Raw genomic sequence first — 19,807 nt, forward strand, 5'->3', positions numbered from 1 at the left:
TTAATTAAGTTAAGTTCAGTCTGGGATTGACTAATTTGGCTCCTGTGTTGAAGACCGTTTATTCTCTCAATTCTGGTACTGCTGAAGGATTTGTCAATGGGAGTGGAGGTCACACTGAAAGTTTCATTATTATTATTTATATAAATAAACAGTGCTCTAAGTATGGGAAGTGTTATGTATCATTACAAAAGTACAATGAAAGAATTCAATCTAGCTCCAACCTGGTGCCAAACTTAAGTCCTTTTGAAGATGAAAGTCAACCATGCATGGTGAGAAGTGCACTTAAAAGCAAAGCTGGTGCCAGGGATCATTGACTCGGGTGTGGTATAGTAGCCCAACAGTCGGGATTCCGACAGTCATTAGTCAGACGTCGGAATCCCGACTGCACAGCGTGGGGAGCGCAATGAAGCCCCTTGCGCTCGCCACCTATTTTATTCTCCTTCTATGGGGGTCGTGGACCCCCACGAGGGAGCAGTCGGGATTCCGACGTCGGAGGAATGACTGTCGGAATCCCGACTGTCGGGGAGCCGTTCGGCACCCCATTGACTTCCAGTGCAGTAAACCATATACCCCTTGTTTGCCAAAGATGTGCACATTTGAAAAGTGTGTGTAATTCATACTTGCCTACCTTGCCGGAATGGCTGGAAGGCTCCCTCAAATCGGGTCCCCCTGCCGGCCCCCCGGGAAGGTGGGCAAGTCTCTTGCATCATCCCCCACTGCCCCCACACCCCCCTTCCCGGCTACATCAAATTTTACAAGTCTGCAGGGAGGGTCTAAAATTACACGAATCACATCATTTTGCATCATTGTTCTCCCTCCCCCAATCCGTGGACCCGTGAATTGCTATAGCTGACTGTCAAGGGGACGGTGACGTCGGCCTCATCCCACCCCTTGACACGTAGCTTCGTCCCGCCCCCTTTCACTCCTCTCAGGGCAGAAAAAAAGTAGGCAGGTATGGTGTAATTTCACAGGTAGGGGAATAGCGTAGCAGAGAAGTCAACATTTATTTAATTGCTTATGCTGTGGCGGCCCTAGTTTCTGCTGGAATGCAGCCCCCCTTCACAATAAAGTCTGTCACATGCAGGGACTGACTTCAAGTTCTGGTGACTGCACATATAAGGTGTCCCCTGCCGATCACAGACAGGCAGACCCAAGGGGAGGTTTCTTTTCCCCCAAGACTGCCAGTACAGATTGCAATAGCAAAGAAAGTACTTCCCATGGGAAGCCACTCCCCTGCTAATACGTCACCCATATATTATATCACTGATATATTACATATTGGATTTAGACTCAATAGGGACCCATACGTAATTTTCCATGTGTTATTATTAATTCAGGAATTTAACTCTCACAAGACTAAGCACAGCTGTCTCCTTCTCTGAATAAAATAATTCTGCCAATTAAGGGGAGTTTCTGGGTACTCAGAAATCCCCCCACACCCCTTTATAAACCACTAAAAAAAAAGTGAGGGCAGGGCCTCAATAAATGACTGATATAAATTTTGGAATGTGACTCATACTATAAGTGGAACAGAGGTGAGAAAGTTCTTAAGGGGTTAATATGGCAAATATTAAGGCAGTGGTGGCCAACCCGTGGCTCTTGAGCCTCATGTGGCTCTCCCCCTTGTAAAGTGCGGCTCCTGCTCCCACTGCTGCCTGCCGTCCAACGTCCGTCCCAGTCCCCCCTGCTGCCGGTTCCCTGAATCCCTTCTTCTTCTGAGGGGAGGAGAGTGCGCATCGCGCATCTCTCCCACCCCTTACTGTGCATCCTTGTGACTGGGCCGTCTGCCAATCAGAGCTTGCAGGCCAGCAGCCAATCAGGAGCCGGCCAGCGAGCTTTGATTGGTGGACGGCCCAGTCACAGGGAAGTGAGGGGGTAGGAGACGCGCGGTGTGCTGTGCTCTCCTCCCATCGGTGACATGACAGGAGGACTGCAGGGGGACACCAGACTGTCCTCTCCCCGCCCGGCAGCAGCAGCAACAACGGTGAGTGCTGCTGCTGGGAAATTTGCACTGTGGGGGCATAGCAGTTTGTGGCACTGTGGGGGCATACCAGTTTTTTGGCACTGTAGGGGCATACCAGCTTATGGCACCGTAGGGGCATACCCGGCACCGTGTGGTGCATACCTGGCACCGTGGGGGGCATATGTGTATCTGGCACTATTGGGGGCATATGTATATATGGCACTGCACTATTGGAGGCATATTTGTATCACACCCACCCAAGGAGTCAAAATAGACTACACCCCTTTTTTTTGCGCATGTGCCTTTGGCGTGCGCATGATGTCGGCTCTTTAGCTTGACTACCGATATTTTTCGGCTCTTTACCTCTGACCGGTTGGCCACCCCTGTATTAAGGGAAGCATAGAGAACAGATTAATGCAAAAAGAGCTGTAACAGCTTGTCCATCCAGCCGGATGTCAGCTGTGGGACAGCAATAATAAAACTTCACTTACAGTATCTAATCTGACTTTCTGGACATCTCCAACAGGCACAGAGAAAATGGATGGATCTACTTAGTATTCCACCTCACAGATAGTACTACATGTCTGCAGCTGTCACTAAGTGTTTTTCCAGGTGCCTTGCCAGACTTCTCATTTGAGAAAGGCATAAGATATAAAATTCTCTTTACAATCTATTATATTTCAAAACTACAGTATTTGTTAATACAGTCTGAAGCATTTTTTTTCCTGGTGGCATATTTTTAGATGAACATACAGAATCTGCATTCAAAGCATTCCAAATATAAATCAATTAAAATATACTCATAATATTAAATGTTATTATAAATATTTATTTAAAATGCAAGTTTAAGAACAGCTGAAATGACAATTATTATTATTATTCCGCATTAGACATCATGTTACAGCTCATGTCATATATGTGGTGCAAATGGAACATGCTCTCTGTTCTAACATAAATAAACAGCAGCTGGGTATGTTGAAACCAACAGTTCTGATTAGCTTCATATAGTGTTAGGCAGGGATGGAATTGTGGGAGGCAACAGAGTTAAGCAGCCACCGGGATCCTGCTTTGAAGGGGACACTTTTCCTCTCCTTGACACTATTCAGTTAACTGTTTTAATCACTTCCATGGCCAACCATGCACATTAGAAGTCACGCCATCTTTATTATAAACATACATTTTGTGTATTACATAGCATTAGAACTGAACCGTGAGCTATCACTCTAGAAGCAGACACCTTACTGGTGGAGCTATTTGCTCCTGCTTAGGAAGTATGAGAATTCTAACTATAAGAAACCAACGGATCTGATTAGCTTCATCAGCGTGGCGAAAAGAAGGCGTGGTCTCATGAAAGGAGGCGTAGTATCACATAATACCACACACCGTAATGCCCATTACACATTTTAGCAAACTCCGTAATACCCATTACACATAAAGCCACACGCCGTAATGCCATTTACACATAAGTCCACAATACCCATTGTGCCACACATCATGATGCCTATTACATACTATATAACAAATCGTAATGCCCATTACATATTTGACACATAAGTGCCACTTACCTACATGCTCATTGCTAGGGAGTTCTTGCTTGATGCCAGGGGCTTCAAGCTTGATGCCAAGGGGGCTTCATGCTCGTTGCTAAGTGAGATTGGACCGTACCTTGGTCACTGCCCACTTCTCCTGGGTCCTCAGAGCCAGGTATGTCCTGCTGGTGGTGTGGCCAAATCCCATCCCATGTCCCCTTGCTGCCTGTGTTCTAGATATTCTCTGTGTGGAGGTGATTAACAGGGCAACAGAGCAGACAGGGGGCGAGGGTGATAATGGGAGAGCGGCCCGGGAGCCAGGGTGATGGTAGGAGAGCCATCGGGGGTCAGGGTGATAGTAGGAGAGCTGGCATGGGGCTAGGTGATGGTGGGAGAGCAGGCAGGGGTCAGGGTTATGGTGGGAGAGCAGGAAGGGGACCAGGGTGATGGTGGGAGAGCCAGCAGGGGTCAGGGTGATGGTGGAAGAGCAGGAAGGGGACCAGGGTGATGGTAGGAGAGCTGGCAGGGGGCTAGGGTGATGTGGGAGAACAGGCAGGGGTCAGGGTGATGTGGGAGAGCAGGAAGGGGACCATGGTGATGGTAGGAGAGCCGGCAGGGGTCAGGGTGATGGTGGTACTGTAGAGCAGGCAGGGGCCAGGGGGATGGTGGGAGAGCAGGCAGGGGACCAGGAGGATGGTGGGAGAGCAGGCAGGGGGCCAGGGTGATGGTGGGAGAGCCGGCAGGGGTCAGGGTGATGATGGAAGAGCTGACAGGGGTCAGGGTGATGGTGGGAGAGCAGGCAGGGGTCAGGGTGATGTGGGAGAGCAGGAAGGGGACCACGGTGATGGTAGGAGAGCCGGCAGGGGTCAGGGTGATGGTGGTACTGTAGAGCAGGCAGGGGGCCAGGGGGATGGTGGGAGAGCAGGCAGGGGGGCCAGGGGGATGGTGGGAGAGCAGGCAGGGGGCCAGGGGGATGGTGGGAGAGCAGTCAGGGGGCCAGGGTGATGGTGGGAGAGCCTGCAGGGGTCAGGGTGATGATGGAAGAGCCGACAGGGGTCAGGGTGATGGTGGGAGAGCAGGCAGGGGTCAGGGGGATGGTGGGAGAGCAGGCAGGGTGATGGTGGGAGAGGGGTGGTGGGAGAGCATGCAGCAGACCAGGGTGTCAGTGGGAGAGCTTACAGGGGACAGGATGGCATACCTCCCAACAGTCCTGATTGTCAGGGCCTGTCCCGCTGTCTCACCCGCAGGCGGCAGTGTCCCGCGGTGTGGGGGGGCTGTTGGGAGTCCCCCCTGTCAGCTGCTAAGCAGCGGGGAATAAACGCTGTGTGCATGCGCACAGCGTCTATTCCCGCAGCCAGGGGGCTGGGGGCATGGCTAGAGGCTCACAGAGCCTCTGGGTCATGCCCCCATAGCGGCAAAATGGGGGGGGTGGCCTTGCGGGGGAGCCGCGAGTATAGGCCACGCCCCCAATTAGGCCACGCCCCGAAAATTTCGGCGCACAGCAGCAGCGTCCCGCCTGCTGGGCTACTAAAGTTGGGAGGTATGGGATGGTAGTGGGAGAGACTGCAGGGGGCAGGGAGTACCTCTATGTAGTACTCTGTTGCTGCTATAATCAGGCCCAGCCTTCTCCTGTGCGGTTCCATTTGTAGCAGCAGGGACCCGGGAGGTAGGAAACTTTGGCCCTTATTCTGGTTGGTGCGGTCAGAGCCGCACACGGGGCTCCGGCCGCACAAACCAAGGGCCGCCCACCAGACGGATCGCCACGGCCGTCCGTACACGGACGGCTGGCGATCCGCACAAAAATGGTGGAGGCTACGCCTCCACCATGGTGGGAGCTGCCCCCTGCCTTCGATGGTCGACGACCATCGAAGGCAGGCCCGCACGCCGCGGCAGCTCCCGCAAGCTCAGACCACACGGACAATCGTCCGTGTGGGAGCTTGTAAGGGGGCTGAAAGCTGACATCCGGCGACGTCAGCTTTCCGCCCCCATGTCATGGTAATGAGGGCGTCATGCCCTCATTACCATGCATACGCCCCGCGTTTGCATGGGAACGCCCATGAAACGCGGGGCGTACACATAGGGAAATGAGGGGCTGAAGCCCCTCACGCCCCTATACGCCCCCTTTGCGGCGGACGAAATCCGTCTGCGGCGAAGGGGGCTGCACATGCGCAGAATGACCTCTGCGCATGTGCAGACAAAAAACATCGGCGGTACGGCCGCACGCGGGCCGTACCGTGCCGATCAAAATAAGGGCCTTTGAGAGGAAGAAAGCTGGGGGATGGGCTACTGCAGAGCACGGAGAGAATGAGAACTGATCTGCTGGTGGGAGGACCTGAGGGGGAATCTGTCTATTATAGAAGATTCCAGGCTACAGGGTTCTTTTGGTCTGGCTCTGCAACACTTATGAATTCCCCCTTTGGTGGCTCCATCTGTTTTTTCTGTCCCCTCTCACTCCTCTCACACAGATGATCAATGCTGGCAGGAAGCAGCAGTGTGCACTATGCAGTAGCTGACACTGACAGCCGGGAGACAAGCACAGGATCCTCCCCGGCTGTCAGGTGATATGCTTACACAGCCTACAGGCGGCCCTCATGCTGCATTACTTCCCCCAGGCCAATCCGTGTCACACAAACATGTTGATAATGGACACAGCGCAGGGGGGGGGGGGGGGGGAGAGAGAGAGAGACAGGGACCGCCTACGCCAGGGAACGGGAGGCGCAGAGGGACAAACAAGCTGCTATTGCCGCTCTGGGAGATAGGTGCAGAGGGCACCTCTTCAACATATACAGCCGGGCAGAACACAGATCTCTCTGCCTGGCTGTCATTGCTTTAAAATGTGTGCGGCAGTCTAATGGGTGGTCCGGTGCACCCCCGGACCACCCCCTAAATTCGCCTATGCATGGGCCTTATTTTGGTTCACTCCTTCTGGCAAATTTCTTCTTAGATTGACAAAACCATGTGCTCTGCAGGTGGGGCAGATGTTACTTGTGCAGAGAGAGTTAGATATATACAGTATATATGACTCCTCTATGCTCCAGCACTTACGGCGTCCCCTCAGGGATCCCTTGCTCCAGTGCCTTCAAGTGGGGAGATGAATCCCTATGACACTCAGTGCCGAATTTCCCATTAGGCACATGAGGCACGTGCCTAGGGCTGGCACATGTTTAGGGGCGGCATTTGGATGCTTGTAATAGTACTGTCAGCATGAAGTGTACTAAATGCATTAATGTGCAATGCGCGGGGGGGGGGGGGGGGGTTTGGGGGGGAAATGGGGCACCAGGGAATTTTTGGCAGGTCGGCGCAAGATTTCAAGCTACGCCACTGATCCTCTTAATATCCTCCCACTGTAATTTTGTATCCTGCCAAGCCTGAATGGCGCCTTCGGGCTTTGATTGGTCTGTTATTAACTTGCTACATGGGCGTTATTGTATATCCTGTTTGCACTCTCTGTATTTTACCTGTACATGTCAGTATGCAAGGTTATATTGCTGCACAACACGTATAGTCGTTAAGTCTATATTAATGTTGACTTTTTTGTATAATTTCACTAAAACTTGAATAAAAATAATTGAATAAAAAAAAAATAATACAGCCAGTATTTACCTTGCACAGATACAAAATAACTCACACAAATCTAACTCTATACATGTTACATCTGCCCCACCTGCAGTGCACATGATTTTGCCCATTTTGAGAACAACTTTGTACTGCGATCAGATCTGAATAAGGGCCAATATCACTCTATAACTGCTTCTACAAGTCAATTAAGTAAACATAAAACTGCTTCCTTTCTGTCCTTGGAAACAGCACCACCTAGTGTTAAACTACCGAATAATAATACATGTGAATATCGCTCTTGAACTATAGACATTTTAAAGGGATTGATTGGATAACAAGATATTCATAAAGTCTCAGTAAGACAGTGGGAAGATTTATTAACATTATTTTTACTAAAATAAGTGTCAGCTAAATGTATTACATTGCTTTTGGAGCAGTTCATTGAAAGCTGCTCCAGACACTTTAATTATTTATTTAAGTAAGATCATTGTATTTCCCATACTTCAGCTGCCGAATCCACAGGGCTCACAGTAAATCCTGGCTTCTGCACAGCTTTTTCTGCACCAAGGCATAAAGGGCCTGATTCTGGTTCACTTGCAAAAGCAAATTCTTTCCCTAATGGTCAAAACCATGAAACCATGTGCATTTCAAGGGGGGGGGGGGCAGATGTAACGTGTGCAGAGAGAGTTATATTTGGGTTTTATTTTGTTTCTGTGCAGGGTAAATACTGGCTGCTTTATATTTACACTGCAATATAGATATCAGTATGAAGTACAAACCCCACCCAAATCTATCTCTTTCTGCACATTACATATGCCCCCTGCAGAAAACATGGTGTTTTGGTCCATTAGAGAGAGAATTTGCTTTTGTGAGTGGACCAGAATCAGGCCTAAAAAGCACTGTGGGGACCAAGCCATGGTGACCAGCTATAGAAGAAATATATAAGGGAGCGCTGATAATCATGATAAATGCATATTTATTACATCAGGGTTGCCTACTTTTAAGGTCTGGGGACTGTCCGAAGCACTTCGGGGGGTGTAGACAGTGGCGTAGCTACAGGGGTCGCAGCGGTCGCAGATGCGACCGGGCCCCTGAGCCAGGGGGCCCAACCCCCGCCACTGTCCTGGAAGAGGGAAGGGAACAGAACGCTCCCGTTCCCAGTGCTGCTTTGCGGGCCCGCGTGCGTCGCGATGACGTCACGCGGCAATACGCTGAAACGCACAATCCGGAAGTAGAGAAGCCTGGACCGCAAAAGCCGGAAGCAGAGTGGAACGCAGATACCGGAAGTTCGCGGAAACGCACACTGTGTGTGACCTGCTGTTGTGTCCGGGTGAGAGGTGGTGCCGGCTGGTGAGTGTCCCCATAGACAGGGGTGCGGGATAGGGAGGAGCGGGTGACATAGATACACAGTGTCTCTATGTGACGCCCGGAGCTGCTGCTGCTGCTGGTGGGGACACGGCGCCTCCCGGCCTTACACGTGTGCTGCTGTGGGGCTGAGGCTGAGGGGGGACATCATAACTATATATCCCAATACAGCGACCGGGGCCCTGTCCCACCCTCAGCCATAGGCTTGTTACCAGCAGTGTGTGGCCCCTGTGGCACAGTATTATTCCTCTAATATAGCAGTTATTATGGTGTAAATGGGCATCAGCACTGGGCTCTATACTGATAAATATGAGTATATATCAGCCTTGTATATAATTGGTGATGTGTACTACACCAGTGTGAGAATATAAGAGGGATATACCCACAGTACATATTGCTGTATACAGTGTATGTGCTACATAATATACCCGGGGTATAGAAATTAGAAATCCATTATCTAAAATCTGTGGCAGGGCATGTTGGGACGTGTAGATTTTGTTGTATGTAGGGGGGCCCCAAGCTGACCTTTCGCACCAGGGCCCATGAACCCTTAGCTACGCCCCTGGGTGTAGACATCATCAAGCCCCACCCCCAGTACTGCAAATCCCACAATTTGTGGGTCTTCGGGGAGGGGGTGGGGTTAAATTACCCAATTTGCATCTTTAGCCCTGCCCCTCCCCCAAAAAAGTTGCGAATCGTAACACTGCCGCGGGGAGATGCAGGGATGTGGAGGGGGGCGCCATATCCTGGAGGGTTGGCCACCTTTCCGTGGGGCTGGGAGGGGGACCCGATTTAAATACATAAAGACATACTTGCCGACTTTCTGGCTGCCAGCTCAGTGACGCAGGAGGGCGGGGCCGTCACCAGGAGTGAAAAGGGGCGGTGCAGTGGTGTAGCCATGGGAGGGCTGGCTTGTTTGGGGGCATGGCGAAAGTGATCATGTCATTTTAGCCATGTACCCTGCCATGCAATGCCAGTATTTTAGGCTGAGGGGCAGTTCAAGGGAGACCGATGGCTCTGCGGGAGGGTTTCCTCCCTTTTCTGGGTGCCGGGAGGGGGATGCGATTTCCGTGACCCTCCCAGCCAAAAATTGTAACCCCCTCAGGCACTATGCTCCACCTTCAATGTTAAGTGTGCATAGCTAAATACTGGTAGGAGTTTCAATAAATATAGATGTACCCAGCTCATACCTCCCAACATGACCCTCTCCAGGAGGGACACATTGCTCTGCTCCTGCACTTCCCTCTTAATGTATGATTGCCGTCACCTGTATTGAAGCACCTTTCTCCAGCAATTACCCTGTTCACCACAGGTGATGGCAATCATACATTAAGAGGAAAGAGCAGGAGCAGAGCAATGTGTCCCTCCTGGAGAGGGTCGTGTTGGGAGGTATGCCCAGCTGCAGTACAAAAACTGCTGTATTGAATAGCCTCTATGTAGCCCATAAAATGACACAGTATATTTAGCATTAAACATTCAGTGTTGTGCACACTGTGATGAATTGACAGTCCGAATACCTTTTCATCTGCTGCATGGAGTCTCTTAAGTATCACCTAAATCTGTGGTAGCCAACTCCAGTCCTCGAGAGCTACCAACAGTTAATGTTTTCCAGATCTCCTCACAGAAACACAAGTGAAGTAATTAGCTCCACCTGTGGATCTTTCAAAATGTGTTGTGAGTAATGAGTGCACCTGTGCAGCAGCTAGGGTGTCTGGAAAATGTGAACTGTTGGTAGCTCTCGAGGACTGGAGTTGGCTACCACTGACCTAACTACATTAAAGGGCTTTTGGAGCAGTTCTCTTAACCCCTTCCTGACAGAGCCAGTTTTTGCGTTCCTGACAGAGTAATTTTTTTCAAATCTGACATGTTTCACTTAAGTGGGGATAGCTTTTTTTTGCTTTTACTTATCCCAGTGATTTTGAGATTGTTTTCTCGTGACACATTGTACTTCAAGTTAGTGGTAAATTTGGGTCGATACAGTCTGTATTTTTTTGTGAAAAATACCAAAATGTCGTGAAAAAATGGAAAATTTTGCAATTTGCAAAATGTCACATTTTCTGCTTGTGAGACAAATAAACATACCACTCAAAATAGTTAATAACTAACAAAGACCATATGTCTACTTTATGTTGCAATCATTATTTCAACCTCCTTTTCATTTTTTTGGACACTAGGAGGCTTCAAATATGAATAGCAAATTCTCAAATTTTCAAGAAAATTTCAAACACTGATTTTTTTAGGGACCAGTTCAGTTCTGATGTGACTTTGAGGGACTTGTATGTGAGACACCCCCATAAATGATGCCATTTCAAAAACTGCACCCCTCACAGTATTCAAAACAGCATTTTGGAAGTTTGTTAACCCTTTATGTGTTTCACAGGAATTAAAACAAAGTGTAGGTGAAATTTCAAAATTTCTTTTTTTTTTGCAGAGTTTCAATTTTAATACATTTTTCTAACGAACACAGTAGATTTTACTAGAGAAATGTGACTAAAAATTGATTCTCCCAATTCTTTTGTTTTCATAAATATCCTATATGTGGCCCTAGTGTGCACGTTGACCAAACCACAGGCTTCATAATAGAAGGAGCACCTACTTGATTTTGGAGCCTCCTTTTTATGAGATTTTTTTTTAGGCACCATGTAGGTTTCTAGGCACCATAAGTGCTAAAAGTTAGGAACCTCCCCCACAAGTCACCCCATTTTGCAAACTACACCCTTCAGGGAATTCATTTAGGGGTATAGTGTACATTTCAAACCCCCAGGGGTTTCACCAATTTTGATACAACTGGGCTGTGAAAATGAAAAAATTTAATTTTTCATTTTCACAGCTCAGTTGTATCAAAATTGGTGAAACCCCTGGGGGTTTGAAATGTACACTATACCCCCTGATGAATTCCCTGAAGGGTGTAGTTTGCAAAATGGGGTCACTTGTGGGGGGGTTCCACTGTATGGGTGCTTCAGGGGTCATTCAACCAGAATCTGTGCTGCAAAATCCAAAAATCACTCCTTCCCTTCTGAGTCCTGCCATGCACCCAACTGGTATTTTTTGGTCACATGTGAGGCATTGCCATACTCAGGAGAAATTGGGGCACAGATTTTGGGGTGCTTTGTCTCCTTCATTCCTTGTGAAAATGAAAAATTTTGAGCCAGATCTGCATTTTTGTGTAAAAAAATGTAATTTTTTACACAAAAATGCAGTTCTGGCTCAAAATTTTTCATTTTCGCAAGGAATGAAGGAGACAAAGCACCCCAAAATCTGTGCCCCAATTTCTCCCGAGTACGGCAATGCCTCATATGTGACCCAAAAATACCATTTGGGTGCATGGCAGGACTCAGAAGGGAAGGAGTGATTTTTGGTGGTGGAATGAATGGTGGGTGCTAAGTCGCATTAGCAAGACCCCCGAAGCACCAATACAGTGGAACCCCCCCACATGTGACCCCATTTTGCTCACCAGCTTTGGGAGGGGGGCTGGCGCTGCGGCTGGTGGGGGGGTGGGAGGGGTGCTGGTGCTGCGGCAGCCGGGTGGGTGGGAGGGGGGGCCGCCGGGTGGGAGGGGGGGGGGGCTGGCGATCGGTGGTGATCGGTGCTGTACTTAACAGCACCGATCACTCTATATATATATATATATATATGTGTGTGTGTGTATATATATATATATATATATATATATATATGTGTATATATATATATATATATATATACACACATATATATATATATATATATATATGTGTATATATATATATATATACACACATATACACACATATATATATATATATATATATATATATATTTCAGTGTGTCTTTTTTTTTTTTTTTTACTTTTACAGCAGCTCATGCTGCTGCTGCTGAGCCTGGCGGGGGGGGGCCGGAGGGGGGAGCGCTGCGTGCGCTCAGCGCTTCCCCTACTAAGGACCTGCCGAGCTGCCGGGCTGCCGGGTGAGTGGGTGGGGGGGCTCCTGCTCATCGGTGGTGATCGGTACAGCACCGATCACCACCGTTTTCTGTGTTACCGAGCGGCTTAGCCGCCGGTAACACAGGAAACGCTGTGAATGGCTGTTCAGATTTGAACAGCCAATCACAGCGATCGCCGACCGGGGGGGGCATCGCTGCCCCCCCTGGGCGGCGAGGGGGGATGTCTGCTGTCAGGGACAGCAGACATCTCCTAACTGTCACCGCGTCTATAGACGCGGTGACAGTTACAAGGCATGACGTACATTTATGCCATGTGTCGGGAAGTACTTCCCGACCATGACGTAAATGTACGTCAAATGTCGGGAAGGGGTTAAAAAAACAGCTCCAGACCCTTTACTTCACATTTTTATTTAAGTCAGCTCATCGCATTTCCCATACTTCAGCTGCCGTTCAACAAAAACAAAATAAGTATAATCCCAGGGATCGTGATTTGAACTCCTAGGGGATGAAGGTCTTTGGGACTCCCTGCTTCTTCTGTGACCCCCGGTGCAGTAAAGTTATGCTGCAAAGCTGTAGCTCAGTTCACATAACCAGAGGTCACCGATGCATCAAGGCACGATAACCAGCAACCTTCCTGGAGGTCCGATCACCGATCCCCATTGTAGGTTAGTATAAGCAGTGGGGGGGGGGGGGGGGGGGGCATGGCGCCTGAGCAAGTGGACTATCACAATGTGGAGGGGTGTTAGCCACAGTGGTAGTGGTGGCAATAAGAGGCGGCGATGCAGGCACAGATCATGGCAGGGGCGTAACTATAGCACCGCAGCCCCCGCCACCGCGGGGGGGCGCTGTGCATGTGGGGGCGCCGGGGGCTGCGGTGCTATAGTTAAACCCCCCCTCAATCCCCCGCAGCGCAGACTTACCTATCGCGCTGGTCCCGGCGGCTCCGTTCTTCTGCTGAGGACCACCAGAAAATGGCCGCCCCCATACAGCACACAGTTATCTGAAACTGTCTGCTGTATGGGGGCGGCCATTTTCTGGTGGTCCTCAGCAGAAGAACGGAGCCGCCGGGACCAGCGCGATAGGTAAGTCTGCGCTGCGGGGGATTGAGGGGGGGTTTGCAATGCATGGGCGGCGGGGTAAGGGTGCTCGGCGGGGTAGGGGTGCTCGGCGGGGCGGCGAGGGGGGGGGGGCCCACAAAACGTAGCTACGCCACTGGATCATGGTCAGGGTATTCTTCAAGAAAAATACTTCTATAAGACTGCAGATTGGCATTGTAGAGACAGAGCATTCTCGCAAGCTCTGTCCCTGCATACTATAAATGATACATATGTGCAATCTAATCAATTATTGCATAGCATACTGGGCCTATATTATCACAGTACATCCGCATCTGCAGATGGTGAGAACTTCGGCCCACTGAAACATTTATTACACCTACAGTACAAGGTCCACAATCAGCAAGGACTAGAGCTGAAAGCCATGACATTTCCAATTACTGTTTCTATAATTAAGGAACAGTAATTTGAATCTCCTAATTTGCACCTGTGAGGATGTAGCTTCTGTAGCTTGATTACGATACTGTATCTATGTACCAAGGATTCTGACACCATAAATGCTTCCTCATGTTGAATACCTTGCGCACTACATATTTTAGTTAGTTTATCTTCTTGCTCATTTTACAAAATACTGGTTTATGCATTTACATATCACACAGTTCATAATTATAGCAATATTATTATTATTAATAATAATAATAATAATTAGCCATTTTCTCCATATACAACTCATATATACCTGTATAGCACAAAACAAAAAAAGAAGCTTAACAGTGGATATTAGTGAAATGCTTGAGAGAATGTCTTACTGTAAGTCTATTTTTGAAGTATTATAGAGTGGAGGCCTCTCGAACTGTGCAGGGAAGAGAGTGGGCAACTGTCCACATCTTCACTCACACACCAGCTGCTCCACAAATTATTTAGTTGTTAATTATCCAGTTGTCATATTTCCAATGAGTGCTTAGCAAAACCCAGAACAGTGCAAGGAATTAGAAAGCCTTTCATCTCTTCTGTGGGCCATGTATTCATAGTTGCCCAATTCCTGGCTGATCTCCCCGGAAGAAAGAAACCGGGATGGAGATTGCAGCCATATTGGCACATCAGGGGGGGGGGGGGGGGGGGTAGTGGTGTTACACAACAGGAGAGACAGGGCTCTGGATCATGGGATGTTAGATAAGGTGGTACGAGGAGCGTGATGACTGCATTTGCGTCGTCTTGGCCACACTATGATTATGTGATTCCTCAAGAATTGCGTTATCGGGTGCCCGATCCTCTAACTTTACTCGCTGAGGAGACAACTAGGTCTGGGGTTCTTCTGGGGGAGAGTTGCCTGATTTTTGAGAGTATCACGGTCATTCTGGGAAAGTATTCAAGTGTGCGTGAATTATGAACATTTTCCGGTCTCATATTACTGTTTGTGAAGATGGCTGTATTACGGCAGCGATTCCCACTTGTTCTCTATTGCTCAGGTGAACATTCTGTTCCATTCAATGTTGTAGTATTGGAGTTTATATATATTGTCCACTTACAGTATGGAATGGCCATCATCAAAGATTTCCCTGTGCACCTAGATGAAATGCAAAGGAAAACTTGTGATGTTGATGTTTCAAAACAGCACATGCTGTTGATGCTGATGAATTGAATTTGGCCCTTTCGGTGGCAGAGCCATCAGTAAACGTTCATCATCTTTGCTCACAAGGGGACTCAGATTTAGGGCCAGATTCTCTAAGCTTCAAAAGTGATACAATGGAGAGTGATAAACAGCCAGCCAATCAGCTCCTACCTACCATGTCACAAACTGTGTTTGAAAAATGTCAGACAGGAGCTGATTGGCTGGCTGTTTATCACTCTCGATTTTATCACTTTGAAGCTTAGTGCATCTGGCCCACAGAGAGTACTGGTACCTCAGGTAAAATTGATTCAAATGTAAACTGTCCTAGAAGTTGCTCTGATATAGTGGGGGTTATTCTAGTTCACTCTTTCTGACAAAATTCTTCTTAGATGGACAAAACCATGTGCACTGCAGGTGGGGCAGATGTTACTTGTGCAGGGAGAATTAGATTTGGGTGGGGTTTTACTTCAAAGTGAGCTCTATATTGCAGTGTAAAAATAAAGCAGCCAGTATTTACCCTGCACAGAAACAAAATAATTAACCCAAATCTAATTCTCTCTGCACATTTTAAATCTGCCCCACCTGCAGTGCACATGGTTTTGTCCATCTAAGAAGGATTTTTTCAGAAAGAGTGAACTAGAATAAGGCCCAATATGAGGGATTGGTATCTCTTCCATTTCATCAGTCCATCATTTCATCATTGCCTTTCAATACGTGAAGTCCTTTTTATCGGCCAACTTAGCGACTGACAGGTATTTATTAAAGTTCCTTACAGCTAGAGAAGAGAAGTTCAGACTTGGAGCACGCAAATAAAACTAAATTTAGTGATAACGAGAAGCACTGAATCTTGGATAAAATGCAATTTTCCCAGAATTCTCAGATCTTTCGATTGCATCATTCAATCCCAAGGCAAAGCAGTTTAAATGTAATTGTCCAATTATTCTCTGCACTTGTCTTTATATAGAGTACAGTACATATAAAGACTCTCATCTACAATTTGACAGTTGCATGTGTAGGCAAAGGTAATTACAGACATCCGTAGGGTGGCTGCTCTGCAACTCTGACACTTAACAATGATAGTATTTAAATGACAGTCTGCAGTGACATTTGTAAAACCTGTTACCTTGCTAACCATAATAAACCTGAAATTAATACTAGAGTCTGAGAGTGACACAGAGAATGGGAGGCAGCCTGAGAGCCTGTTAGGTTCTAAGGTGTAAATTTACTAACCAAAACCCAATGTTACCAACAGACATTGATGGCATTTGGTTTAGCTGTAAAAAAACCTGACAACTCATGAATCATTTGGTATTTGCTCCAATATAGATCTAACATCAATTTAATTGTGTTTGTAGCTCTAAATGCCATTGATTTCCATATTTCAAGACTGAACCAACAGCAAATAGAAGTTCAACACTTAAGGCCCCCCCACACACACATCATACCTCCCAACCATACCTCCAAATTACAGTGGGACAGTTACGCTATTTGGAGGCTGTCTCTACTGTGGGGGGCAATTGGCAGAAGCTGGAGATTACCGCTGATGCCGCCATTTTTTCATGAGGAGCCACCAGGCCTGAAAGCCCAGGACTTTTCCCCACACCCTTGGTCAGAGAGTTTGGGGTTAATTTGTAAAGAAAATATACTGATATTGTTCTTTACATATAGACTACAAGTCCCAGTAAGCCAGTCCCGGCATGTTATCTGTTGTGGAACAACAAGTGCCAGTATGCAAGGACATTAAAGGCCTACTGCACACATGTCCAAACTGTGGCCCTCCAGCTGTTGTGAAACTACACATGCCACCATGCCTTGCCATAGTTTTAGGATTCCCTAATAGCAAAACTGTGACAAGGCATGATGGGACTTGTAGTTTCACAACAGCTGGAGGGCCACAGTTTGGACATGCCTGGCCTACTGGCACCTGTAGTACTGTACACCTAAAAAATATATATCAAAAGAGCCATTGGACTCACACAACAAAGGTATCATAGGAATACTGATAGGCTGATTTCTCATCACGCACAAATGTACTGTACTATGTATGCTTGTAGCCTTCTCCCTCCACCAGAGCACTCTGGGAAAACTAGTAGTTTTATACTGTATCCCTGCACTGTATCCTGGGAGGGAGGGGGGAGCCGCCATGACCCGCAGCACATCGCCGGCAAGATCGCAAAGGACAGCTCTTAACGCAAGAGCTGTCCCTTACTATAATTATCGCACAATATTTTGTGGTCAATAATAGTGCCATCAGTGTCTTCATACATCAGTGACTTCATACTCAAATCCTGAAAACATGACATGTTGGAGGCACATAGTACATATGAGTTGAACACCACTAGATAACATATTTAATAAATCTGATGCTGACTCTTTAATAACCTCACTGAAAGATGCCCAGAGTTGCAGCTTCTCCATTGTGCATTGGAATGGGCTAGGACAGGAGTACTCAGTATCTTGTATCTTAAAGATAGATGCAATAGATCACCTTGGGCTTCATTCATGATTGTCAATAATGTGGAAAAGTAAGCAAGTAGGCAAAAGCATGGTGGTGGGGCACATGTAATATGTACAGAGAGATTTCGATTTGGGTGCAGTGCGTTCAAACTGAAACCTAAATTACAGTGTAAAGATAAAGCATACTGGCCTACCAGTGGCGTAACTATAGCTCCGCAGCCCCCGCGGTGGCGGGGGGGGGGGCGCAGAGAAATTGGGGGCGCCGCCGGGGGGCTGCGGGGCTATAGTTACCCGCGGTCTGTGTCTCGTCCGGCTCTCTGCCGGGACCTGCCTGACCGTCACGGGCCCGGCCGGCTCCTGCTGCAATGAAAACTGACAATTAGAAAATGGCTGCCCCCATACTGCAGAGAGTTTTCTGTCTGCAGTATGGAGGCAGCCATTTTCTAAGAGTCAGTTTTCATTGTAGCAGCAGGACCCGGCCGGGACCGTGACGGTCAGGCAGGTCCCGGCAGAAAGACCCCGGGTGCAGGTACTGGGGGGGGCAGGTTAGGTGTGTGGGGGGGCGCCGAAAAAACGTGCGGCGAGGGGGGGGGTCGCAAAATAGTTAGTTACGCCCCTGTGGCCTACTCTCCTACAATTGCTGAGATACTCCCAACTTATCAGGCAGTCCCCCGGACCCACAGAAAAGTGGCCAGTTCCCCCCCCATCCTCCCTGCTTCCTAATGAAGCAGGCAGCATTCAGAGATTTTACAGGGAATTGTGATACTGTATGGAGGTAGAGAAGTTTAATGATGCAAATGTATGTCATCTAGCACTGTCCCCACCTCCCTGACCCCTTAATCACTGAATTTTGGGGGCAGAGTCTGTTGCATGCAGGAGGTGTGGGCAGCGGATCCCGGTGTCTCTCTACCCCTGCACCGGCATCTCCTGGGCCTGTTGCTCATCCACCAGGGATGCCGGGCAAAGCAGTGGTTGCCAAGCAACGCAGTTGAGGATAACTAAGGCCGGAGGGCTGGGCAGGTTTCCCCCGTTGGGATATTCTATTCTGGCCTTTTTAAGGGAATTGACCCTGTACAGCCCTGCCGGTGATAGCGTCAGTTGGAGCTATCTTCCTGCCTTCCTGTTTCATGCTCCTGGCTTCAGCTTGTCGGTTCCTGGTTACTGGTGTGATCTCCCAACAGTGCAGGTCTTGTTCCGTTGCTATATGTCCTCCTTTCTAGAAACTGGTTTATTTCTTATACCTTGTTTTTTCATATTGTTTTTAGTACACTTTAGTGTATAAGCGGCTATTAAAGGTGAAGATCTAGACCTGCAGGTGCCAGCTATCTTTGTGAGAGGTCAACAGAGCCAGAGTAGGCTTCACTCCTCATATATCCTTTTCTCTCTTGAGGGGAATTATTGGAATTTCCATATAATAGAGATGAGAGATAAAAAATAGAAATCCAAACATGTGAAGTATGTCTAAATTCAGAAGGTTATGGTAGAATGGAGTGATATAATGGTGGCGTACCACAACTCACTATAGGTAAGTTGGAATACTCTTATCAAGGTATCTTTCCTTAAAAGCAAATCGTACCCCTACTCACGATCAGGTATGGATTTTCAAACATATAATGGTTTCTTTTCCGTCTCTTTTTTGGTAATACTTTTATTTTGCAAAAAACGGTATCCAATAAAAATTTACAAAAAACACAGAAGACTTGTGACAGATTTTAGGGTGAAGGCAGTGCGACTGTGAAATCAACACACCCAGCAAGAGTCCGGATCTTGACTGCGTGTGGACTACCACTTTTCACTTACCTTCTTCCCTTGTAGTCTGTTCACAAGCTTTCAATAAAATACACATGCACTAGTCCAGCAACAACAACATGTTTCGAGATGCCTCAGATCTCTTCATCAGGTTCCTGGCTAGTGCTGACTTTCTGTTCCGTTTATATAACTCCCGGCATCCCACTTCCGGTATTGCACTTCCTGTGCCGGGACCTCCGTGAAACTCCGTCTAACTTCTATTTTCCGCAATATTCAGCTCTGAAAATCTCCTTCAGGGCTAGACTAAGTACCGGTCTAGTTGTTTTTATCTTCATTCATTATATTGCGGCAATAGACAGGTACACGGACTTCTCCGTATATCTGACGGCAGCCGTACTTCCGCCCGGCTGTGACGTCACTTCCGCATCACTCCATCATGTTTCAGCCGCGTGTAGCTGGCGTCCCCGCATTTCCCGCCACTTTACACCAAAAATAAGTCCCGGACCGGCTTTCTATGTAATTATCTGCTTGAAGTTTTAGGCGGATTGATTCACTCTAAGAGAGAGAGAGAGAGAAAAGGATATATGAGGAGTGAAGC

The sequence above is a fragment of the Crinia signifera genome, chromosome 4, assembly GCF_055691185.1.
Source record: "Crinia signifera chromosome 4, ASM5569118v1, whole genome shotgun sequence".
Classification (NCBI taxonomy): Eukaryota; Metazoa; Chordata; class Amphibia; order Anura; family Myobatrachidae; genus Crinia; species Crinia signifera.